This window comes from Mytilus galloprovincialis, chromosome 12 (genome assembly GCF_965363235.1).
Source record: "Mytilus galloprovincialis chromosome 12, xbMytGall1.hap1.1, whole genome shotgun sequence".
In the NCBI taxonomy this organism is placed as follows: domain Eukaryota; kingdom Metazoa; phylum Mollusca; class Bivalvia; order Mytilida; family Mytilidae; genus Mytilus; species Mytilus galloprovincialis.
This window is the reverse complement of record NC_134849.1, coordinates 49,929,252-49,943,183: the sequence shown is the minus strand read 5'-3', so window position 1 is coordinate 49,943,183 and position 13,932 is coordinate 49,929,252. Positions and strand designations below refer to the sequence as shown.

The 13,932-nt window shown below is 31.5% G+C and overlaps 1 long non-coding RNA gene across 1 annotated transcript; it reads left to right on the top strand.

Moving 5' to 3' along the window:
• The first annotated feature begins 748 nt into the window (after positions 1-748).
• Positions 749-13,555, top strand: LOC143054101 (uncharacterized). The gene is made up of 4 exons (XR_012971567.1): positions 749-898; positions 9,216-9,353; positions 11,637-11,687; positions 13,037-13,555. It is a non-coding gene; the product is annotated as an uncharacterized LOC143054101 (long non-coding RNA).
• Positions 13,556-13,932: the final 377 nt, after the last annotated feature.

The following is a 13,932-nucleotide window of genomic DNA, read 5'->3' as shown; positions in this document are numbered from 1 at the left end:
TTAATCATGTTTTGGATAGTGTAATGAGGGCCCTCATGGGGTTTTTGATTATGTGATTACTTGGCCGTTTTTTTAATGATTATTTGATTATTAAGCCAAATATTTCATGATTATTTGATTACCTAGGACTGTATTTTTAGTTTATGATTATTTGATTACTAAAGATAAGCAAATATTTAATGATTATGTGATTATATTGGCAAAAAAATGGTGATTATGTGATTACTAGGACCCCCCCATGAGGGGCCTCTGTAATGTTAAAATATTTTTAATCATTGTTTCTAAATAAAGTGAGATTCTGAAAACTGGGATGTTTTGGGTGGAATAAATCTTAAATTTTAATCATTTTTGGTTAGTGTATTGCTATAATTTTTTGTTTAATTGTTTCAGATCAAAGGGGCAAATCTGTTTGAAACAATTATCTTTTGTGTTTTTCATTTAAAATTTTCAAAGTCAAGTTTACCATGGATTTGTATAGTTTACTATATATATACACATGGATCCTTGGTTTTACTCATATCAAGGACGTATATTTATACGTCATTGCTCATACGAAGCTAAATACATGCAGTATTTACATCAAAGCAATTTAAAACAACAATCATGATTTTCTAATTATTCAACATATCTTAGAATAGACTGAGTATTACAAATTCAAAAGTAAAAATCTTGTAAAAGGAGGTATATAATATACAAGGTTATAGATATTGTAACCCGGACTGTAACCTCGTATTTGTGCGCATGCGCGACCGGAACTGGGCGGATCCGTTAATTTCTACTTTCACTTTTTGAAAAAAAATCTTCTATGTGGAGATAGATTTGTGTTAATAGGACATGAAACTTGAAACTGGTGAAAATGTAACAAATCTTGTAAAACGAGAGTGGTTTGATGTTGATGGTAATTTTTCATACACCTTATCAGGGGCGAATCCAGCCATTTGAAAAAGGGGGGGTCCAACTATAAGTCACCATTCCAATGCATTGATCGTTAAAAAAGGGGGGGGTCCAACCCCCCTGAACTCTCCCCTGGATCCGCCACTGCACCTTATCACTATTTGTCCGCCATTACTGGATATCACACAGGTTGTAGTAAAATTTTGAAGTAAAAAAAAATATCTGAAGCCACAAAGGAAAAATGATTGTTGTATTCGTCAAAAGTTCTATGCAGTCGGGTCAACCGGTGTTACCAATAATTAAGGTGTATTCAATATGATAGATAATTTCTATATATCTAGGACCTTGATTTATCTCTTCTGTCACTTTATGATATTGGTCGAGGGTGATGCGGCATGTGATACGGATTTTGCCATGTTATATACGCTTTATCATATATTTCACCAGACTTTATATATATGTCACCATACTTTATATATCTGTCCCCACACTTTATATATATATGTCACCAGACTTTATATATCTGTCACCACACTTTATATATCTGTCACCACACCTTTTATATCTGTCACCACATGCACATTTTATATATCCGTCACCACACTTTATATACCTGTCACCAGACTTTATATATCTGTCACCACACTTTATATATATATGTCACCAGACTCCGTCACAACACTTTATATATCTGTCACCACACTTAATATATATCTGTCACCACACTTTATATTCTGTCACCACACTTTATATATCTGCCACCACACTTTCTATATCTGTCACTAAACTTTCTATATCTGTCACCACACTTTATACATCTGTCACCAGACTTTATATATCTGTCACCACACTTTATATATCTGTCACCAGACTTTATTTATCTGTCACCACACGTAATATATATCTGTCACCAGACTCTGTCACCACACTTTATATATCTGTCACCACACTTTGTATATCTATCACCACACTTTATATATCTGTCATTACACTTGACATATCCATTTCCACACTTTATATGTCTATCACTACTTTATATATCTGTCACCACACTTTATATATCAGTCACTATACTCTGTCACCACACTTTATATATCTGTCACCAGACTCTGTCACCACACTTTATATATCCACCACCTCACTACATATATATCTATCACCTCACTTTATATTCTGTCACCACACTTTATATATCTGCCACCTCACTTTATATATCTGTCACTGAACTTTCTATATCTGTCACCACACTTTATATATCTGTCACCAAACTTTATATTTCTGTCACCACACTTTATATATCTGTCACCACTCTTTGTATATCTATCACCACACTTTATAAATCTGTCATTACACTTGACATATCCATCACCACACTTTATATCTCTATCACCACTTTAAATATCTGTCACATGACTTTATATATCTATCACCACACTATATATATCTATCACCATACTTTATATATCTGTCACCACACTTCATATATCAATCAGCACACTTTATTTATCTCTCATTACACTTTATATATCTATCACCATACTTTATATATCTGTCACCACACTTTATATATCTGTCACCACACTTCATATATCTGTCATTATACTTAACATATCCAACACCACACTTTATATATATCCATAATGTCTTTATATATCTATCACCACACTTTATATATATCCATAATGTCTTTATATATCTATCACCCCACTTTATATATCTGTCACCACACCTTATATATCTGTCACCACACTTAACATATCCATCACCACACTTTATATATCAATCACCTCACTATATATATCTATCACTTTATATATCTATAATTACACTTTATATATCAATCAACACACTTTATATATCTATCACCACACTTTACATATCTGTCACCTGACTTTATATATCTGTCACCACACTTTATATATATCTGTCACCAGACTTTATATATCTGTCACCACACTTTATATATTAACTGTCACCAGACTCTGTCACCACACTTTATATATCTGTCACCACACTTTGTATATCTATCACCACACTTTATATATCTGTCATTACACTTGAAATATCCATCACCACACTTTATATATCTATCACTACTTTAGATATCTGTCACCACACTTTATATTCTGTCACCACACTTTATATATCTGCCACAACACTTTCTATATCTGTCACCACACTTTATATATCTGTCACCAAACTTTATATACCAGTCACCACACTTTATATATCTGTCACCATACTTTATATTTCTGTCACCACACTTTATATATCTGTCACCACTCTGTATATCTATCACCACACTTTTTATATCTGTCATTACACTTGACATATCCATCACCACACTTTTTATATCTATCACCATTTTATATCAATCAGCACACTTTATATATCAATCAGCACACTTTATAAATCTATCACCATACTTTATATATCTGTCACCACACTTTATATATCTATCACCATACTTTATATATCTGTCACCACACTTTATATATCTGTCACCAAACTTTATATATCTGTCATTATACTTAACATATCCATCACCAAACTTTATATATTCATAATGTCACTATATATCTATCACCCCACTTTATATATCTGTCACCACACCTTATATATCTGTCACCACACTTAACATATCCATCACCACACTTTATATATCAATCACCTCACTATATATATCTATCACCTCACTTTATATATCTATATTTACACTTTATATATCAATCAACACACTTTATATATATTTCACCACACTTTATATATCTATCACCACTTTATATATCTGTCACAAGACTTTATATATCTATCACCACACTTTATATATCTATCACCACACTTTATATATCTGTCACCACACTTTATATATCTGTCATTATACTTAACATATCCATCACCACACTTTATATATCCATAATGTCACTATGTATCTATCACCCCACTTTATATATCTGTCACCACACTTTATATATATATCACAACACTTTATATATCTGTCACCACACTTTACATATCTGTCACAACACTCTATATATCTGTCACCAGAATTTATATATCTATCACCACACTTTATATATCTGTCACCACACTTAACATATCCATCATCACCCTTCATATATCAATCACCTCACAATATATATTTATCACCTCACTTTATATATCTATCATTACACTTTATATATCTGTCACCAGACTTTATATATCTGTCACCAGACTTTATATATCTATACCAACACTTTACATATCTGTCACCACGCTTTAAAAATCTATCACAACACTTTATGTATCTGTCATCAAACCTTATATACCTGTCACAAGACTTTATATATCTATCACCACACTTTATTTATCTGTTACCACACTTTATATATTCATCACCACACTTTATTTATCTGTTACCACACTTTATATATCTCACCAAACTTTATATATGTGTCACAATATTTTATATATTTGTCACCACACTTTATATATCTGCCACCACACTTCATAAATCTTTCACCACGCTTTTAAAATCTGTCACCACACATTATATATACATCACCACACCTTATACACATCACCACACCTTATAGATATATATATATATATATCACCACACTTTATATATCTGTCACCAGACTTCATAAATCAATCACCACACCTTATATATCTGTCACCACACTTTATATATCTGTCACTATACTCTGTCACCACACTTTATATATCTGTCACCAGACTCTGTCACCACACTTTATATATCCATCACCACACTTTATATATCCATAATGTCACTATGTATCTATCACCCCACTTTATATATCTGTCACCACACTTTATATATATATCACAACACTTTATATATCTGTCACCACACTTTACATATCTGTCACAACACTCTATATATCTGTCACCAGAATTTATATATCTGTCACCACACTTTATCTATCTGTCACCACACTTAACATATCCATCATCACCGATCATATATCAATCACCTCACAATATATATTTATCACCTCACTTTATATATCTATCATTACACTTTATATATCTGTCACCAGACTTTATATATCTGTCACCAGACTTTATATATCTATACCAACACTTTACATATCTGTCACCACGCTTTAAAAATCTATCACAACACTTTATGTATCTGTTACCACACTTTATATATTCATCACCACACTTTATTTATCTGTTACCACACTTTATATATCTCACCAAACTTTATATATGTGTCACAATATTTTATATATATGTCACCACACTTTATATATCTGCCACCACACTTCATAAATCTTTCACCACGCTTTTAAAATCTGTCACCACACATTATATATACATCACCACACCTTATACACATCACCACACCTTATATAGATATATATATATATATATCACCACACTTTATATATCTGTCACCAGACTTCATAAATCAATCACCACACCTTATATATCTGTCACCACACTTTATATATCTGTCATCAGACTCTGTCACCACACTTTATATATCAGTCACTATACTCTGTCACCACACTTTATATATCTGTCACCAGACTCTGTCACCACACTTTATATATCCACCACCTCACTACATATATATCTATCACCTCACTTGATATATATTTTACTCCATTATTTATGACTTTATAAATCTATCACCACACTACATATATCTGTCTCCATACTTTATATATCTGTCACTACACTTAACATATCCATGATCACACTTAACATATCCATGATCACACTTTATATATCACTCACCTCACTATATCTATATCTATCTATCTACTCACTTTATATATCTGTAACAACACTCTATATATCTGTCACCACACTTTATTTTTATCCACCAGACCGTATCTGTCACCACACTTAACATATACATCATCACACTTTATATATCAATCACTTCACAATATATATCTATCACCTCACTTTATATATCTATCACTACACTCTATATATCTGTCACCAGACTTTATATATCTATCCAAACACTTTATATATATATCACTACACTCTATATATCTGTCACTAGACTTTATATATATATCACCACACTTTATATATCTGTCACCATACTTAACATATATATCACCAAACTTTATATATCAATCACCTCACTATATCTATATCTATCACCACACTTTATATATCTACCTCCACATCTAATATATCAATCACCTCACTTTCTATATCGATCACCACACCTTATATATCAATCACCTCACTTTAGACATTTGTAAGTACACTTTATATATCTTATCACCACTTTATGTATCTATCACCACATTTCTATATCTATCACCACACTTATATATCCATCACCTCTCTTTGTACATCTGTTTCTACACTTTACATATCTATAATCTTACTTTCTTTATCTATCACCTCACATTCTTTATCTATCATCTCACTTTCTTTATCTATCACCTCACTTTTTTTATTTATCACCTCAATTTATATATCCATCACCTCGTATGATATAGCCATCACCACAGTCTATATATTTATCACCTAACATGATATCTTCACTTCATTTATCTATCACCACCTTCTATATACATATCACCTCAATTCTATTTATTTTTTTCTATCCCCATACTTAATATGTTTGGTATATTCTCTTACTGTATAAGGCTATCACAACTCTATGTGTATCTGTTAAAACCATGTTTATACCAATTTGAAAGTGGATATAAGCATACTAACGATTGATTTATATTTGCAGCAATCTGTGTATGTTTGCTGAAAACTAAAAATGATTCAGTTCGGCACCTATCATTGTAACTATTTGTTTTTCAACATGGTTGATTTTGTTGCACAATCATACACATTTCAATTTTGAAAACTATTATTGTCATCGTAGAAAAGACTGGTGTTTGTGTGTGTATCTTTTCAGAAAATGGGTGGGATTCTTATTGCTATATAGAGATATTTGAAAAACAAACAGAACATATTAAAGCACACCACATGACTGATATCTGGATAGTATATAAATACAGCCTAGCGATATATGTAGGACTGTATCTGTAGGACACCAAATTGAGGAATAGATATCTATGACCACACTCTACATATCTATCACCACTCTGTATAATTAATAACCTTACTGTATATATCTATCACCACTCTGTATCATCAATCACCAAACTGAATATATTTTTCACCACTCTGTATCATCAGTCACTATATTGTTTATCTCTATCACCATACTAGACATCTATCCCCACTCTGTATCACCAATTACCACACTGTATATAGCTATCACCTCTCTGTATATATCTTTCACCACTCTGTATCATCAGTCACCATATTGTTTATCTCTATCACCACACTAGACATCTATCCCCACTCTGTATCACCAATTACCACACTGTATATAGCTATCAACTCTCTGTATGTATCTATCACCACTCTGTATCATCAATCCTCATAGTGCATATATCTTTCACCACTCTGTACCATCAGTCACCATATTGTTTATCTCTATCACCATACTAGACATCTATCCCCACTCTGTATCACCAATTACCACACTGTATATAGCTATCAACTCTCTGTATGTATCTATCACCACTCTGTATCATCAATCGTCACAGTGTATATATCTTTCACGACTCTGTATCATCAGTCACCATATTGTTTATCTCTATTACCACACTAGACATCTATCCCCACTCTGTATCACCAATTACCACACTGTATATAGCTATCACCTCTCTGTATGTATCTATCACCACTCTGTTTCATCAATCCTCATAGTGTATATATCTTTCACCACTCTGTATCATCAATCACCCTACCCTTTATATGTATCACCACTGTGTATTACCTTTCAACACTCTGTATCATCAATCACTTCACTGTATATATATATTACCACTCTGTGTCATCAATTATCACACTGTTTAATAATCACTCTGTCATTAATCACCTTACTTTATATATCTATCATCACACTGTATATATTTATCACCACACTATATACAACTTTCACCTAACTCATCATATGTCAAAACAACTTATGTATCTGTCACCACACTTTATATATCTATCATCAAACTTTATATATCTTTCATCACACTTTATACATCTATCACCTACCTGATCATATGTGACAACACTTTATATATCTATCACCACACTGTATATATGTCACCACACTTTGTATATCTATCACTTCATTCTATATAAGAAAGACCTCATTTAATTGATACACCATCTCAGTTTATATATCTATCATCTTATTTAATATATCTATCAATACACTGTACATCTATCACTACATTTTATACATATATCACCACAGTGTGTATCTGTTACCACAATTTGTATATCTATCATCTCACTTTATATATCTTTCTATTAAATTTATATATCTATTTCCTCATTTTATATATATATGACATCCCTGAAAATATTTTATTGACCTCACTGTTGATATTTTTTCACCATATTTTTATATATGTATCCCCTCCACATATGTCATGTATGTATCTTTTAACTAACTGCACTGTTTAAATCAATCACAACACCATTGATATATATGTCACCACATAGTATATATATATATTTTACAGATCTAACATTGTTGAGTTGTATATACATTATGTACACAGCCATGTATCACCATCATTGATGGCGATCCGATGGATTAATCTGTTGGAAAGTTGTCACTGACTCAGACGTACTTATATATATATCAGCAGGGTTAAAGAACATCAGTTGTTCGACCTGTTAGTCAAATGCGTTTTGTTTAAAAATACTTTTTCACTTTGTTGGTCTTTTGGAAAATGTTGTTTGTGCTGTTTTTAGACCCTTCTACAACGAAATTTGTTTGACATGCACACGTATAAAAATTGCGGTTTTTATCCAACGCAATCATAGGTTTGAACGTAGTTTTCAATTTAGACTCGTTTATATATATATATATATATATATCATCCTTTTGTTTATATATCATCACACTGTATATATCTTAATACTATTCTGTGGACCCTTTACCTCACTGTATATACACATAACCCCACTGTAACTAAGTCCACACTTATCACCTATCTATATATATTTATCACCATCATATCATATTTATAGTAACACAATGATTATATCTATCATCATTCTTTATCTATTTTTCACAAGACTGTATATTATAACTTGTTGTATTTTCTCTAAGTCAGAGAAATGTACTGGTCATTGTATAATTTGCAGTGGAAGGAGATATGCAGATATGCAATGTCCACTGAGATATGTTTGTATAAGCTTGTATACTTGTTATGTAGCAATTATCAAATTCATTATTTATATTTGTGTTCTTCTTGCAGAAATACCAAACAACATTTTGCAGGGATTTAGAGGTCATTGGTGAAAATGGAAAAAAGGAAATGGTTCATCTAATTTTAAGTGAAATAACAAGAATAGTTAAATGATTTACAACCAAGCAGCACTCAGAAATAGTGATGGTAAAGTATTTTTAGAAAATAATACTCGAAAAAAGATATATACAGTGTGGTGCTTTATAAATTATATATTCTTCCATTGCTACAGTCGCTGTATTTAGCACCACATTCTTCATATATATCACAACAGTCTCAATAGGGACCCCCATACTATGATTATCTATCACTACAGTCTCAATAGCTATCCCCATACAATGATTATCTATCACTAGTCTCAATAGCTATCCCCATTCTATGATTATCTATCACTACAGTCTTAATAGCTATCCCCATACTATGATTGTCTATCACTACACTCTCCATACCAATGCCAACAGTCATTATGTATATATCATAATAGTATCATAATATTCTCTATGTATATCTCGGGATAATACAAACGCTACCCCCTTACTTTATTTATCAATCACCTCACTTCATATATTAATCACCACACTCTCTATATATATCCCCAACTCTCTGTATCCGCCCCAAAAGTCTCTCTGTATATCTCCACAAAATAAACACCTATCATCTTACTTTATTTATCAATCACCTCACTATATGTATCAATCACCACTCACACACTCTCTATATCTATCCCCCACTCTTTTTTGTATACCCCAAAAGTCTCTCTGTATAACTCCACATAATAAACACCTATCACCTAACTTTATTTATCAATCACCTCACTTTATGTATCAATCACCACACTCTATATATATCCACAACTCTCTATATTCGCCCTAAAAGTCTCTATGTATATTTCCACAAAATAAACAACTATCATCTTGCTTTATTTATCAATCACCTCACTATATGTATCAATCACCACTCACACACTCTCTATATCTATCCCCCACTCTTTTTTGTGTACCCCAAAAGTCTCTCTGTATATCTTCATATAATAAACACCTATCACCACACTTTATTTATCAATAACCTCACTTTATATATCAATCAACACACTCTTTATATATATCCCCATAATCTCTGTGTCACTCACCACACTGTCAATATCTATACCCACAGTCTCTATGTTTTTGACCACATTATCAACACCTATCACCTTACTTTATTTATCCATCACCTCCCTTTATATATTTATCACCACACACTTACTATATATATCCCCATACTCTCGATATGTATTCCCACAGTCTCTATGTTTATGACCACATCATAAACACCTACCACCTTACTTTTTTTAATCAATCACCTCACTTTATACATGAATCACCACACACTCTCTATATCTATCCCCAAACTCTCAATATCTACCCCCATAGTCTCTATGTTTATGACCAAATAACAAACACCAATCACTTTACTTTATTTATCCATCATCTAATTTTATATATCAATCGCCACACACTCTCTATATCTATCCCCATACTCTCAATATATATCCCCACAGTCTCTATGTTTATGACCACATTTTAAACACCTACCACCTTACTTTATTTATTCACCACCTCACTTAATATAATGATCACCACACACTCTCTATTTCTATCCCAATACTTTCAATATCTATCCCCACAGTCTCTATGTTTATGACCTCACAATAAACACCTATCACCTCATTTTATTTATCCATCACCTCACTTTATATATCAATCACCACACACTCTCTATATTTATCCCCAAACTCTCAATATCTATCCCCATAGTCTCTATGTTCATGACCAAATAACAAACACCAATCACTTTACTTTATTTATCCATCATCTGATTTTATATATCAATCACCACACACTCTCTATATCTATCCCCATACTCTCAATATCTATCCCCATTGTCTCTATGTTTATGACCACATCATAAACACCTATCACCTCATTTTATTTATCCATCACCTCACTTTATATATCAATCACCACACACTCTCAATATCTATCCCCATACTCTCAATATCTATCCCCAATGTCTCTATGTTTATGACAACATCCTAAACACCTATCACCTCATTTTATTTATCCATCACCTCACTTTATATATCAATCACCACATACTCTCTATTTCTATTACCCCTTCTCTATATCTACCCCCCCACAGTCTCTATGTATATTTCTACATATTAAACACCTTTACTTTATTAATCAATCACCTCACTGTATATTTTCACCTCAATTTATATATTATTTCTATCACACCACTGGGTATACCTTTCAAAGCCCTATTTATATCATTTTAAAAGTAGATATGAGCATGATAATAATCCACCTTTCTGTACAGAAATCTGTTTATGTTTATTCAGATTTTAAACTAAAAATGACTCAATTGTTATTATTTTTATTTCTTCAGAAAAGTGAAACTAGATTTTTGAAAGATAGAACATAGAAGAAAAAAGAAAAGGTAATCTTCATTAAAATTAAAAGTATTACTCATAGTTATCAAAGGTACCAGGATTATAATTTAGTACGCCAGACGCAAGTTTCGTTTCTACATAAGACTCATCAGTGACGCTCATATCAAAATAGTTAAAAATCAAACAAATACAAAGTTGAAGAGCATTGAGGATCCAATATTCCAAAAGTTGTGCCAAATACGACTAAGGTAATTTATGCCTGGGATAAGAAAATTCTTAGTTTTTCGAAAAATTCAAAGTTTTGTAAACAGGAAATTTATAAAAAATGACCAAATAATTGATATTCATGTCAACACCGACACTTTACTCTTTACATATGTATGTAAAGAGTTAATAAGCAATTAAACAATCCTGGTTGAAATGAAATAATTTAAAAGAAATGTTTTTTAAAGAATAATTGCTCCAACATATTGTGCAATATTTTATGTAAATATCATGTCAGATATCTTTTCAATAAAAGTAGCAAATATGGTATACTAACTGTCAGTCAAAGATTCTATCATTCAAGATGAGTAAACCTTAAAAATATATTGTTTCAGTGTTATTGTACTTGTAACTATGTCTACATGATACTTTTGCTGGCACACACATAATGTATATTCCACAACATATTATGTATCTACTGCAACACATAGTATAATTATGGCCACATATAATATATCTACCGCCACACATAATCAATCACCACACTACATAAGTCATTCACCACAGTCTGTGTATTTATCACCACAATATTTTTGTCTATCACCACACTATTGTCTATCAAGAAACTATGTGTTGTCTGTCACCACGCTATGTTTGTCTATCACCACAATTTGTTTGTCTATCACTTCAGTATGTTTGTCTATCACCACACTATTGTCTATCACCATGCTTTGTTTACCTATCACCACACTATGTATGTCTATCACTTCGGTATGTTTGTCTATCACAACACTATATATTTTAATCATCACAGTTTACATATTCACCAACACATTCTTATGACCGATACTTGATAAAAAGAAATAGTTATGATGAAGCCTTGTTTTCTCTCACATTGTCATTTCATAAAACAAAAAGGTAAATCATTTGAGTCATGGTTCTGTGTAAAGTCATTACTAAAGAAAAAAATAATTTTAACTTTTCATTTAAATGATTGGTCTCACAAATGAATTGTAATTCTGCATTACAAATTTTACAATTTGATACAATCTTGGGATTATGTTCTGTTTTTGCACTGATGAAACACGCTTTATTCTTAGATGGAAAATAAATAACAACTGTTTGAGGCATTGAAATTCTGTATTGTATTGGACTAATTATATATTCAACTGAACCATATATTATTTTGTAGGTTAAACAAGACTTAGTGCCAGCCACACAATTAAGAAAGAATACGAACAAGAATTCTTTACAGAACAGGGGAGACTATTTTATTGTGCTTAGATCTGTGTTTTTGTTATAATTAATTAATATTGTAATTTGTTCTTGGATAAAATATCTGCAATGTGGAGGACAACTGAACTGTGTTCTTATATATTGAAGACGTGCAATGATTTAAAAAGCATTTAAGATGAACTTTTTACTACTCGGAAAATGGTTATCATTAGAGAAACAAACATAGAATTCATTCACATGAATACATTTTATGTTCTATGTATAAAATGTTATCTAAAAGGTGAAAGTAAACAGATTCCTGGCTGTTTAAAATCAAATCAAAGCAGTTTTATTGTGTAGTTAAGAATGTGTATACGTTGTTCATGCATTTATGTATTTGAATATTTAGAATTGTACAATGTATTGAGTTTAGTGGATCTTTCATTCTATGTTATTTAGGTTTGATTTTCATGAAATAAAAAGTTCTAAAATTTTATTATAACTTTTACTTTGTATCAATGTGACAATTTTCCAGCAACAATCCTATATGATTGCTTTTCTGTATATATAATGAAATTCCTCATCTCTTTATTGACAAGAAATAAATATTGTGTCTATGATGATGATAAGAAAATGTAAACAGTCTTATGATAGGGAGACTTGGAAAATCTTGAAATAATTGTATATGAAGCTCATAAAATAGAGTCAGTGGTTTCCTAAAATATTCAGATTATTCCAGAGGGAACATCTACAATCTTTTATGCACATTTTATATGTTATCGACTGTGAGTAGATATAGGAAGATGTGGTTAGACATGCAAAGGTACTTTAGTCAGGGTGAAATATATCCAAAAGACACTTATAGAGTAGGCT